Genomic DNA, 14,063 nt, shown 5'->3' with positions numbered 1-14,063 from the left:
ATTTGCAGAAGAAGACAGTCTTTTAAATCATTGCATGGAAATATATTTTTATTATGAAGGTGACAATTGAACAAGTGAACCTAGTTTCTCACTTGCTCTTATGTGCTTTACCTCCTCCCGTGTTTACTCTGTCATCATATACATAGAAGCAAATAAACACCTGACTTGTCACTGTTGCTGTGAATGTAATGGTTCAGTGATATATTTGTTTGGGATTTCATTGCCTCATTTCATTGTACACAAACTACACTCCTCAGACTACTTTTGTTGCTTTACACTTATGCTATTAGAATATGTCTAATTTCTACCCAGTTGCCTGGTGGTCATGATCATTGAGGTGTCGAATCTTTATGTTCCAACATGGTTTGTTGGTTCAAGTCCTATTAAAATATTCAACATCAGAATTTTGGTTGGCAGGATAGGAGATGTGGGGGTATACAATTTTAATTAGTAGGTTGCATGCCAAAGGCTATATTCAATTTCAAACCTCTCCACAGTATTATATGGAGTGAGGGCATAAAACGTTGTTGATGGTGATTCATCCATCGGATGGGGACGTTAAGCATTGAGCAGATTCCCTTGGTGTTATTCAACAGGAGTAGGCTGTGTGCCGACACCAGGTTTTCACCCTTTCCCTACCTCATAATCTTCATCATCATCATCATCATCATCATTACCATACACCTAGCCATGCAGGTTGCCCATGGGCTTCAAATAGAAAGACCTGCACCTGGCTTTTCCGGAGGCCATACAACATCAATCAATTTTTGCATGTAAATGGTCCTGTTTGACATTTTTGGATTTGTCTAATTTACCACCTGTATACTATTTTGGGATACCGCCCGCCTGGTAGCTATAATCGTTAAGGCACTGAAGTCTAAAACGGTCTGACACCGAGGTTAGCCGGTTCGAGTCCCGTTGGTCGAAAAAAATTTCACCATCAGAATGTTGGTCGGCAGGGTAGGAGAGGTGGTGGTATACAATTTCTAATCACTAGATTGCGTGCCGAAAGCCTGGATTAAATTCCAAACCTCTCCGCAGTGTTCATATGGAGTGAGGTCATATGACGCTATTGATAGTGATTTGTCCGTCGGATGGGGACGTTAAGCCTTGAGCAGACTCCTTGGTGCTATTCGACAGGAGTAGGCTATGTGCTGGCATCGGGTTTCACCCTCTCCCTACTATCATAATTATATATCACACCATTCATTTCATCTCATTAACTCCTCTGATGAGGTTGATGTCAGGAAGGGCCTCCGGTCATAAAAACCTGCCACGACAGATTCATCTCACTTCATACCCAACCCGTAGGGAAACGGGACAAGGGTTGGACAAACATACTATTTTGGGATACCATTGTACATTGTACTGATATTTTCTTTTACATGTCTTAAAAAACAATGTTGTGCTTATCCGACCTTGTTGAAGGATCAATTCCTTGTAAGAAACACAACATGTATGTATGTTGGGTATTCAGCCCAAAGTTTGGTTTGATCCTCTACAATTCCACCAACAGATAGCCTAGGTGTCACCAAAGAGGCACGCTAGGGAAATGAGGAATAAGGTAGTTTCCCATTGCTTTCCTCACCGGACCAGAAGTTGCTATTGCATATCAGTCTGCCAAACCCCATGGGTGATATTTTCACACTATTCATAACAAGGAATGGTATTACTAGCATCGCTCATACATCGATCACTTTCATATTGTCAAAGCCAAGGATTAGACTGAGACAGGTCAATGAAAGTAACAAATTTATTCTAGCCCTTACTAGAAGACATAGTGTACTGTAAACACTACATCTCGCCATCAGAGGCATAAACACGACATATTCACTGGAATTAAAGAGATATCTCTTAATAGGTTGGGTCTGGATGATGTGGAATGGAATGAGCAAGAAAGAAAGATGAAAAAAAATATCAAAGAAAGTGGCAGATGCAATTACAAGTATGTCCTTAATTAAAGGAAACTGAGGGCTGCAAGTTAGGATGTAAATGGACAGTGAAAAGTAGAGGAATAGCAAAAGTTTTAAAATATAAATATCAGTCAGAACCATTAGAGAAAGGATAATAATAATAATGGCGTATAGGCTTCGGAGAGGCCTGGTGCGGGTCTTTTTCTAGTAGATGGCCTATTAGGCGACCTGCATATCTGTGAAGATGAGGGCCCTACCTAGGATGATTTCTAATGTTGAATACGCCACACACACACCCATCCCCGAGCCATTGAAATTAACCAGTTAAGGTTAAAATCCCCGACCCGGCCGGGAATCGAACCCGAGACCCTCTGAACTGAAGGCCAGTACGCTGACCATTCAGCCAACGAGTTGGACGGAGAAAGGATGTTATTAGGATATGGAGATTAAGATGATACCAGTCCTCCTATGGCTTGAATCATGGTAGTAGATGAGCTTTCTTTAACATACTGTATATAATTTGTGTTTATAATAGTTCCATGATAATACTTGGTCAAAGTATTGAGAAGGAAGTTTTGGCCAGTTTTTAAACTCATGCTTAAAGTGGAGTTGATTTGTAAGTAATGGGGTAATAGTAAATAAAATGAAGGATATGACTGAAAACTTTTGATCATTGGTTGCTTCTGATTAGTTTTCGATTTCTAGTGTGGTTTTACTACACATATTGGAGTGATGAAAATAATGATCAACTTTATTGAACTTCTTTAACATGTATTGCATTAATCCCATATATATAAGCATTACTTTCAATTACATCAGGGACAGAGCAATTTAATTTTGTCAATTTTTTTATTTTATTTTATTTTTTTGGCATATGACTTAACAGATTTTCTTGGGATAACATTTTAGTGTAATGCCATACTATTTATCTTACAGATATTGCTTGAAGATTTCTGGTCTTGGAGACATTGGTATATAGACACGTTCTTCAGGCAGAATGGAAAGCAAGAAAAGCTTTACTTGCCATGAATTTGTAATGGAAATGTTTACTTTGTATCACTATATTAAATATAAGTAAGTATTGAAGAACATACTATGGCATTGAATAATGCTACTACTGCTTATTGTAATCAGTTCTTGATGTTAAACCTTATTTTCATAATATATTTTTCCTCAGCAAGATTTTAATTCTTAATCCATAATGTTGCTGACACTTCCTTGCAGTTTGTGAAATTGGAAGCTCAGTTTTTGAGGTGACAGTATTTCATCTGTGAAATTTAGTATTTCATCTGTGAAATTTAATGGAAGTCATCCATCAGAAAGTCTTTGTTCAGTGAGAAGCAGAAACAGTGACGTGTCTCAGGATGTCAAAGGCGAAATCAGCACTAGTCTGTACTGTATACTTTAATAATAATCTTTGAAATCAGGGAAAGACATAAAGGTGAAAACTATTCTGAATGTAGCACCTTCAAGTGTTTATGGAAAAGGTGATTTGTATTGCCTTTAAATTTGGTCTTGCAGATTATTTTCGGCTGGCCCTACGGCATAGGGATAGCATGCCAACCTCTTACCTGGAGGTGCCGGATTTGATTCCTGGCCAGGTCAGGGATGTTTACGTTGATCTGAGGGCTGGTTCGAGGTCCACTCAGCCTATGTGATTATGATTGAGAAGCTATCTGATGGTAAGATAGCAGCCCTAGTCTAGAAAGCCAAGAATAATGGCCGAAAGGATTTGTTGTGCCGACAATACGACACCTCATAACCTGCAGGTCTTTGGGCTGAGCAGTGGCTGCTTGGTAGGCCATGCCCTATGGGGCTGTTGTGCCATGGGGTTTTCTTTTTACATTATTTTGGATTTTTTTTTCCCCTACGAAATGTTATTGTTTTATAGCTAGTAGAAGACTGAATGTATTACATCTGTTAATTCTACATTCATTTGTTTTATTGCATTCTAACCTAGTAGTGCTTGTCCATCCTCAGCCTAGAGATTATGGTACTATTTTCTTAACTATTATTGGGGTTACTTGATAGCCAAGTGACGTCATTGCTGTCTTCTCTCCAAGTAAGCCATGTTTTGAATCAACCCAAGTGGGGCTTGAAAAATGAAAAACCATGTCTTGCGTTAGTTTTAATTGCCAAGTCTATGTCTATACTCCGAAATCCATTACATTCCCATAGATCAGACGTCATCACGTAGTTGCTCTAGGGAACTGGTGTTACTTGCTTCACTCGGGATGGCTGTGACAAGAGAGCAGCTGACAGGTGGGTTGCATCCCGTGCCCCTACTGTACTTGCTGCTCGGAAATGTTAACCATATGAACAACAGCTTTTATTAAAATAATAATAATAATAATGATGATGATGATGATTTGGAGCATGGATCATGTAAGACGAACAGGACACAGATTACAGAGTATAACAGGACAATAAATTATTCATTCACAAAGGAAATATACAACAGTGTGCAATCTTTCCTGAATAAATACTTTTTTATGATTAACTGAAGCTTTGGGACACGTACATTGACCGAAAGAAAATACAATTTATGTGATTTTGTACATATTCATTGCACTCTTCTTAACAAACATTTCAATCTTCGTATTAAACACGCGAACTGAAAGATATCACTGGTGTACTCCTACTTCATGGTACTTTTGGGTTTGTTTAGATAGTATTGTATTATGTTTAGTACTATTGTTTGCGTACTGGCAAGTAGCAAGACACATTTCAAGTTTTCATTGGTGAGTCTACTTCTGTGCCTAGATTTACAAATCTTCATTATTGAAAACATCTGTCACGTAAATAAGTTGATCCGAATATACTTACAATATGAGGAAATCTCTCCCCTGGAAAACGAACTTAAAATTCATTCAGACTGTTTGTGTTTGCAAACCTATCTTTCATTTGAGTATCGCACCGTAAGTCAATCAGTTCTAGCTTCAGTTCTGGTCTAACAGTTTGCACATTCACTGAGAAGGGCGTAGCAAACACCTGCAGATCCTTTTCTAATGCCTGAAAGTCATGAAACCTACTCTCAAAATCATCATATAGTGACATTAAAACCTCTTTATATTCTTCTAATGTTTTTAATGTGATTCAATATTTTATTACATATTAAACATTTTGCTATGTTATTTTCTTAAACTATTAAATACTCTTCTTCCCAGGAAGGTTTGAAACTTGTTGGCGTCGATGGCCTACGCTGTGCTGAACTCTCTTCCATAGTAAATGCAACATTAACCGACTAGATTTGAACATCATGTGGTGTGAAGATAAAGACGGAAACACACTACTGTCACCTCACATGAGTTCACGCATATTGTGTCGCAATCTAACCTGCCCAGAAAGATGTGCTATTCCTTTGCGCCACTGTCCTGCAGTACATACTAAGTCATGCACTTCCTCTACTTCTTTCCCTGCTTGCTCGCTAATCTGCTCTCATTCCTCGAGAGCAGGGAGCAAACTGGCTCCAAAGGCATTTCGCTCTCGATTGGCGATGTCTGCCCTAGATAATCTTTCATGTAATGATGTATTCTCATTTGACTGTTACACTGTAATTGCAGATACCTCATGCCATAGTTCTGAACTACTGTAGATGTAGCGAAAGTCCCAGTACTTTCATGTCTTTTAGCTCTAGTTTAAGATTTACAGATTCCATCTGATGTAGTCTTCTGCAACTGAGTCTGCCTGAATACAGAATGATCTATAGATAGTCTGTTTACGAGAATAACTAATCTTGTGCAGAAAACAGGAAAAATCAGATCTGAAAGATGCAATAATTTTTACACTATGCACCTACATTTATGTTCATACTATTTGAGAAGCTGTCAAAACTCACTTTTATGAAAATGACAATCAATCAATCAATCAATCAATCAATCAATCAATCAATCAATCAATCAATCAATCAATCAATCAATCAATCAATCAATCAATCAATCAATCAATCAATCACTACTGATCTGCATTTAGGGCAGTTGCCCAGGTGGCAGATTCCTTATCTGTTGTTTTCCTAGCCTTTTCTTAAATGATTGCAAAGAAATTGGAAATTTATTGAACATCTCCCTTGGTAAGTAAGTTATTCCGATCCGTAACTCCCCTTCCTTTAAATGAATATTTACCCAATTTTCCCTCTTGAATTCCAGCTTTATCTTCATATTGTTCCTGCTTCTAAAGACACCACTCAAACTTATTCGTCTACTGATGTCATTCCACGCCATCTCCACTGACAGCTCAGAACATGCCACTAAAGTATTAAAATATAAGTATATTTTTAAAAATGTTCCACCTATTTGGTACAATATATTATTTCTTATAATTAGGACGTATACATTATTATTAACATCCTAATTGGGACATGTTTCACCCCATATATTGGCATCATCAGCCAATTACTCACACCTCAAAATCATGAATAATCAGGATCCTGATTATGTTCTAATGACCTGCATTATTCCTAAAGTGTCATGGATGTTGATTAAAAGGTACAATTTCATTTAGTGTTCTTATTTGACTAATTAAAGATTGCTTGCTTGATTTAAAAAAAACACATAAGATAAGTGCTGAAACACTAGTATAAAGAATTAATGGAAATGCATTAAAATGTGCTTAAATTAAAATTATTTGACTGTATTATCAGGTTCTTATACAGTACTTGGTCTTGTTGTCCACTAATTAAAACCTAACTTAATTCACATTTGAACATAAGAACATAAGTCTCCTTTGCACTTCCTTTTCTCCCTTTCCCCAAATCACCACATCATCTGAAAATACCAAAGCATTTACTTCATCACTGCTGATACTCTGTTTTACATGTTTTATGATTTCATCCATCAATATAATAAACAATAATGGTGACAGTGCACTTCCTTGCTTGAGACTTTTTTTGTATTGATAAAATGTTTCATAGTCACCACTCCCCACTTGTACACTGCTTTTACTCTCATGATACATTTTTATCTTGTTAATGAATGATTTTGGTACATTCCTTTTCAGAAGGCATTCCCATACATGTTTTCTCTTAACTGTATCTTAAGCTTTTTCCAAATCCAAAAATCCAAAAATACGAAGATGATTTTCTTGGTCCTTTCCATTATCGTTCACACTGTAAATATCAAGTCTCTTGTTGATCTATTCGGCCTAAAGCCATGTTGTTCTTCCTCTAACTATGTTTCTGTTATATCCCTCAGTCTTTTGTCTATAACTTTCTCCACTTTTAGCCCATGTGATGATAGGGTTATACCTCTATAACTATCGAATTTCTTCCTATTTCCCTTTTTGAACAATGGTACAATGCTTCCTTCTTGCCAATCTTCAGGTATCCTTTTATCCCTCCATATGGCATTGAGATAACCACTGTAGTCCAATGTGTCCTGCTGCCTTAATCATATCAGCATTGAATTTGTCTTTTCCACTTGCTTTACCTTTGGTCATTGCTTTCATTGCCCTTTCAAATTCCAACCATATTATCGGGTTCTCTTCTTTTTTCTCCATTTATTATTTCCATTTCTTATCTCCTTCCTCTGAGCAGTCATCCTCATTATAAAGTTTTTCAAAATACTTTGCCATCACCTTCTGAAGACCCTTTCGTCATGTACTAAAGATCCATCTTCTCTCTCTAATGCCTTGATTTTTTCTTGATTTATTCTTTGCGATTTTATTACTCTGTAAAATAGTTTCTGATTTCCTCGACTATGTTGTTCAATTTTATTGGTAAACTCTCCCCAACATTTCTCCTTTCCTTCCTTGATACTCCCCTTTCCTTGTAGTTTTTATACGTATTTTGCTTTTCCTTATCCATTTCTTTCTTCACCTTGTTCCTTTTATTTCTCTTATTTCTTTTTTTATTTTGTCTGTCCACCACCATGTCTCCTTTCCCTTAACCTTTGCTTTTGTTTTTCTGCATAACTCAATTCCTGCTTCCACAAATGTCTGTCTTAAATTGTCCCACTCTTCTTCACTTCGTATTTTCATGTTAAGCAACTTCCATTATGTACAATCTTCGAATACCATTCTTTCATCTTGATCACTAATACCATCTATAACTTCAGTTTCTCTATAGAGCTTATCTGGTTTTACCAGCACCACATCCAGAATATTCTTCCCTCTAGTTGGTTCCATCACTTTTTGAATCAGCTGCCCTTCCCATATTAACTTATTTGCCATTTGGTGGTCTTGCTTCCTGTCGTTCGCATTACCTTCCCAATTGACATCTGGTAAATTTAAATCACCTGCTACAATCACATTCCTTTCCATATCGTTTCCCACATAGCTGATTATCTTATCAAATAATTCTGAATCAGCGTCATGTTTGTCATCTTCAACTTTTTCATAGCTTACAAATTCTTCTAACCTATCTCTACAATACACACTTCAGTTCTGTGAGAATATTTCTGCATCCATTATATCATTTCTCAGCCATGATTCAACTCCTATTACAATATTAAATTAATTCTATTCCTTTCTTTACAATACTTCTACAGTTCAGCACTAACATTTTTATGTCATCCCTACATGACTTCCAGATCCCTGTACCCTTATCATTGCTCCCTAGATCACCCTGTTTCCCTGAATGTACCTCCCTATAACCCTTTTAAACAAATTTCCTAACTTATGTGTACCACTGTGGTTTAAGCGAAGGCCATCTGAGTGCAGATCCCTATCTCCTATCCACCCATTAGTATCTAGAAATCTCATTCCCAGTTTCCCACATACCCACTCTATAGTCTCATTTAAATCCCCAATCTCGTTCCAGTCAGTATCCCTCCTACACAGTATTCCACTGATAACAATCTCCCCTTCCTTAAACTTCACCTGTGCTGCATTTACCAGGTCCTACACATCCCCAACTTTGTTGGTTATATATATACCTGCTTGCCGTACGTTGTTGGTACCCATATGAAACACTACCATCTTCTCATTTCCATCCTTCTTCTCTTCTACTTTCCTCAACATCTGCCTTAACCTAATTCCTGGATAGCACTCTACCCTGGTTCCCTTTCCTCACACACTTTCCCCACGTCTAACAATGGAAGGCCCGTGACCAGAGCCTCAACCCTACCCACCTCATTTGATCCCCTCCCCTCCTGATCAGTTCCATCTTTCTTCACTGCTGCTGAAGTTACTTCCTCCTCCCTTTTCTCCTTCCCATGACCCTGTTCCACCTGTCTTTTTCTATCCTCTGTTCTACATTTCTCTTTCCTACCTTTTCCTTTCCTCCTACTTCCACACTTCTCAGCAACAGTTCCCTGTTTGTCTTTTTCCCTCTGTTGTTCTACTTGTAGGAACTTGTACCGATTTCCCACAGACACCTGTCCTGAATTCTGATCCTGAATAGAGCCCTTAGCCTGCGGTCTCCTTCCCATTAAAATAAGACCATCTATCTTCTACAATTCCCCCCATTCCTTCCCATTCCTCTTTTACACCTACTGTATCCTGTACATTGTTTGAGGGAGGCCTACTTTCCTTCCTGTCCTCTGAGAGAATCCTAATTTCCCCTTCAAACTCTCAAACTCCTCCCTCATACTCCTTAATGCCTGGCCACACCCACAGCTCCTACACTTGCACTCCTTAGCCATTATTTATGGTATAATGAAAATAAAAGGAAAAATAATATAACTAATTCTGTGCAAAATAAAAATGAAAGGAAAGAAATATTGTCTAGGATAATACACAAAGATCACACGACAATAAGGTAATTAATATAGGCTGTACTACTACTACACTACAATTCTAGTTAGTTATATTAAATTTTTATCCTACAACATCCTGACAGGATGAAAACTGCTGTTAATTCCTGAAAACCAAAAGGAATACACAATTCTAAGCTGCAGTTAAGTCTACCCTAATAACTACAATAGAATTCTAGAAAGAGAGTTACTACAGATACCATACTACACAAATATTTCACAGTAATAGAATAAGTGCACTGATTTCTAATAAGATACTATAATACACTGCAGTAATTTTAAACTACATTCAGATGTAATCTAATTACAACAGGTTATTACTAATCACAGTCAGAAACGGAAATTACAAGTAAAGTTTGAAATTCGCAAGAACTACTGAAAGATTACCAACAAAGCTAAATGCGTAGACAGATTATTATTAGTACTATTTTATCCTACTGTGCTCTAATAGAAATGAAAACTGCCCTTTGGTTAAATGCTGAAAGAGCAAGAGGGCTAACGTACTCAGAGATACACACACGAATAGGCGTATATCAGGCAAGGTACTGTCTAATATATCGTATCTACACTACAGTTCTTAACTGAAATGCGGTTATCTTATTTTTCCTACTACACGAATGGAGAATAAAAGTGTCCTTAAATGATGAAAAATAAGAGGTTGACTACAACAAATTCTCTAAAAAAATGTTGTCGAATCTGCACCGGGGACTTGAATTGCAATTATTCGGATATAGGAATTTGGTTATTAACTTTTACTCGATGAATAATCAAAGGTGCAAAATACAGAGTATGTTGGGGACTTGAAACTACAAATTATTGGAATACAGTAAGCAGCTGATTCTTGTATAATTGTTTACTCAGCTACCGTCTACTCTTTGATCTCATCGGAATGCAGCAAACAGTCGTCACCAATCCAAAGACTGTTGAGTAATTCAACAGTGAAATACTGTGTAATCTCTTTAACTTTTTTTTTTTTTTTTAATTGAAGTTTACAGGTATTTAATTGAATAAGTTGTTACTTTCGTGATAGTTTGAACAGATATCTGTACAAAATACCGTGTCTATTGTCTGCTCGAATGTAAAAGCTGCAGAAGTTAGAACTCATTATAATATGTCTCAGATACCAATTATGATGACTGTAACATCTTCAGTTCTTCAGATATATATATCCTCATAAAATTAATTCAACTACTTCCCCCACCCCTCATGTGCAGGATTCTATATTTTTTAAAAGATATTCCAAATACCAGTTTCCACATCTATAACATCTTTAGATTTTTAGGTTAAAGTACGGTACCCTCGTACAAATAATTCAATTAATTTTTCAGTTCTTTCACCCCCTTAAGGGGATTTTCCGAAAACAAAAGAATACACGTTTCTATATTTTTAAAGGAGATTCCAAATACCAATTTTCACATCTGCAACATATTTAGTTTTGGAGATATAAGCATCCTCATACAAGGAATTCAATTAATTTTTCAATTCTTTCACCTCCCTCCCCCCCCCCCCCAAGTGGATTTTCCAAAAACAAAGAAATATGTATTTCTTTCTTTTTAAAAGAGACTCCAAATACCAATTTTCACATCTGTAACATCTTCAGTTTATGAGATATCACTATCCTAATAAAAATAATTCAACCCCCTTTTCAGTCCTTTTACACCCCTCCCCCTCCCTTAAGTGGTTTCTTCTAAAAAAAAACATGTTTCTTTATTTTTAAGATTAAAAATATCAGTTTTCACATCTGTAACTTGTTAAGTTTTTGAGATGTTCTGTAGATATGCTCATTCTAAAAATTCACCCCCTTTCTTAGTTTCCCTAAAGTGAATTTTCCAAAAACAAATTATCCGTGTTTCTTTACATTTACAGGAGATTCCAAATACCAGTTTTCAAGTCTGTAACATGTTACATGTCTGAGATATATTGTAGGCCTAGATATATTATTTTTTTTAAATTCACCCCATTTGTCACTCCCGTTCATGCCCAATTCATTGGATTTTCCAAAAACAACAAAAATATGTGTTTCTTTATTTTCAAAGGAGATTCCAAATACCAATTTTTATGTCTGTAACATCTTCAGTTTTTGAGATATAAGTATCCTCATAAAAGGTATTCAACCCCTTTTCCCCCCCTTTCTTTCACCCCCCTTAATGTTTTTTTTTTAAAGTGCTATTTGTTCGGGGTGTTGCCCCTACTTGCACCATATATATGTGAGGAACCTGCGTGTATTTTTGTAAATGGCGGAAGTGTAAAGTGTTGAATGTGAGGAAAGGAACGTTAAGGACGACACAAACATCCAGTCCCCAGGCCAGGGATATTAATCATTTACAATTAAAAATCAATCAATCAATACTGATCTGCATTTAGGGCAGTCGCCCAGGTGGCAGATTCCCTATCTGTTGCTTTCCTAGCCTTTTCCGAAATGATTTCAAAGAAATTGGAAATTTATTGAACATCTCCCTTGGTAAGTTATTCCAATCCCTAACTCCCCTTCCTATGAATGAATAAATGAATATTTGCCCCAGTTTGTCCTCTTGAATTCCAACTTTATCTGCATATTGTGATCTTTCCTACTTTTATAAACGCCATTCAAACCTATTCGTCTACTAATGTCATTCCACGCCATCTCTCCGCTGACAGCTCGGAACATACCACTTAGTCAAGCAGCTCTTCTTCTTTCTCTCAATTCTTCCCAACCCAAACATTGCAACATTTTTGTAACGCTACTCTTTTGTCGGAAATCACCCAGAACAAATCGAGCTGCTTTTCTTTGGATTTTTTCCAGTTCTTGAATCAGGTAATCCTGGTGAGGGTCCCATACACTTGAACCATACTCTAGTTGGGGTCTTACCAGAGACTTATATGCACTCTCCTTTACATCCTTACTACAACCCCTGAACACCCTCATAACCATGTGCAGAGATCGGTACCCTTTATTTACAATCCCATTTATGTGATTACCCCAGTGAAGATCTTTCCTTATATTAACACCTAGATACTTACAATGATCCCCAAAAGGAACTTTCACCCCATCAATGCAGTAATTAAAACTGAGAGGACTTTTCCTATTTGGGAAACTCACAACCTGACTTTTAGCCCCGTTTATCAACATACCATTGCCTGCTGTCCATCTCACAACATTTTTGAGGTCACGTTGCAGTTGCTGACAATCTTGTAACTTATTCATCACTCTATAGAGAATAACATCATCCGCAAAAAGCCTTATCTCTGATTCCACTCCTTTACTCATATCATTTATATATATAAGAAAACATAAAGGTCCAATAACACTGCCCTGAGGAACTCCCCTCTCAACTATTACAGGGTCAGATAAAGCTTCACCTACTCTAATTCTCTGAGATCTATTTTCTAGAAATATAGCAACCCATTCAGTCACTCTTTTGTCTAGTCCAATTGCACTCATTTTTGCCAGTAGTCTCCCATGATCCACCCTATCAAATGCTTTAGACATGTCAATCGCGATACAGTCCATTTGACCTCCAGAATCCAAGATATCTGCTATATCTTGCTGGAATCCTACAAGTTGAGCTTCAGTGGAATAACCTTTCCTAAAACCGAATTGCCTTCTATCGAACCAGTTATTAATTTCACAAACATGTCTAATATAATCAGAAAGAATGCCTTCCCAAAGCTTACATACAATGCATGTCAAACTTACTGGCCTGTAATTTTCAGCTTTATGTCTATCACCCTTTCCTTTATACACAGGGGCTACTATAGCAACTCTCCATTCATCTGGTATAGCTCCTTCGACCAAACAATAATCAAATAAGTACTTCAGATATGGTACTATATTCCAACCCATTGTCTTTAGTATATCCCCAGAAATCTGATCAATTCCAGCCGCTTTTCTAGTTTTCAACTTTTGTATCTTATTGTAAATGTCATTGTTATCATATGTAAATTTTATTACTTCTTTGGCCTTAGTCTCTTCCTCTATCTCGACATTATCCTTGTCAAGGGTTATGAATTTCATGTTGTTGGTCCGTACTGAACTGAGAATAACATATGAATAGTAACACAGTAAAGGTTTCCACCTATTCAGTACTAATATGTATTTACAATGTTGTAAATTACATGGAACTAGTTTCGACCCACCTAGGGGTCATCATCAGCCATATTAAAGCATACATAAGCTTTTGTCGAATCCTAAAACATGTTATTTTTAACTGTAATAATCGTATGGATTTTATAATTTATAAAGTGAAGTTTGGTAATGAGATGAGAAATGTTAGTATGGTACAGGTGAGTAGTAAATAATAATATATATACAAACAAGTTTGGAACAAAGTACTAGTGGGGTGCTTAGAGTTGTAAAAATATAACCTCGTGGATGTCAGTAGTCCTCGTACTAAAGAAACAATGTAAAATAACACATATAAGCATATATACAAGTATGTACAAAGTCTGGAGAGTAAAGAGTGATACTCTTTTAATGTCGAGT

General features: G+C 36.8%; 1 protein-coding gene across 4 annotated transcripts in view; it reads left to right on the top strand.

The window, feature by feature from the left end:
• The window catches only part of LOC136866436 (cytokine receptor), a 105,905-nt gene that overhangs the window by 66,792 nt on the left and 25,050 nt on the right, over positions 1–14,063 (top strand). For all 4 annotated transcript variants that reach the window (XM_067143376.2, XM_067143373.2, XM_067143375.2 and 1 more), the window contains exon 2: positions 2,850–2,987. The gene's annotated coding sequence lies outside the window, so the exon portion shown is untranslated. The remainder of the gene's footprint in view (positions 1–2,849; positions 2,988–14,063) is intronic.

Source organism: Anabrus simplex, chromosome 3, assembly GCF_040414725.1.
Source record: "Anabrus simplex isolate iqAnaSimp1 chromosome 3, ASM4041472v1, whole genome shotgun sequence".
Lineage (NCBI taxonomy): Eukaryota > Metazoa > Arthropoda > Insecta > Orthoptera > Tettigoniidae > Anabrus > Anabrus simplex.
This window is presented reverse-complemented; position numbering and strand designations above follow the sequence as displayed.